The sequence below is a fragment of the Gavialis gangeticus genome, unplaced genomic scaffold, assembly GCF_001723915.1.
Source record: "Gavialis gangeticus isolate Ggan-Ray unplaced genomic scaffold, GavGan_comp1, whole genome shotgun sequence".
NCBI lineage: Eukaryota > Metazoa > Chordata > Crocodylia > Gavialidae > Gavialis > Gavialis gangeticus.
In genome coordinates, this window is record NW_017729027.1 from 29,920,026 (window position 1) to 29,920,832 (window position 807).

The following is an 807-nucleotide window of genomic DNA, read 5'->3' on the forward strand; positions in this document are numbered from 1 at the left end:
ATAGAGGCAGCCCAGGCCTGGGGCAGGAGAGGCTCACAGCCTCTCCTGGGGCTAGCCTCAGATCATTCTCTGTAGTGGCAGGGCTGACCCAGGAGCAAACTTACACCCAGGTTGCATCTACACATGTGTAACTGCAGTAACTAATCATATGTAAATTTGCTACCCATTTTTTAACGTGTCAACTTTACTCACAATTAGGGGTTTTTACTGTGCAGTAAGTGCACCCATGTGTAGACGTGCATGCTTACTATGCAATAAATTATGCTACTGTGCAGTTAAGCATCTCATGTAGACATGCCCAGTGGCTTTGTCTACACATGCATTTGATCTGGGACCAGTTTACTTGTGAGTAAACTACTCGTGAGTAAATACTCCCAGGCAGGCATCTACACATGAAGGGATGAGGCAGCAGATTTGCTGCTGCTAGCAGCAAACTGCTCCCACTTCCTGCAGCCCTGTAATGGGCCTATGCCACCACTAGGGGGAGCTTGAGGCTCCGGCCACAGCTGCCAGCAGCTGGCAGCCATCTTGAAAAAGTAGCCCCACTCTGCTCCGTGGTGGTGGGGTTCCATGCCCTGGGTCTCCCCCAGTGCATCAGAGCCCTGAATGGGACCCATATCCCCATCACCTGCCCACCCCATGGAGACCACCCTTGCTACAGCCAGGGGAGCTTTCACTCTGTTGTGTTCCACACTGTCAACAACCACCACAGTCTTCACCAATGTTTCATAGTTGGTAGTCTGAAGGGACCTAAGCAGATCATCAAGCCCAACCCCCTGCCGTGGCAGGAAAGGATTCTGTGGTCAA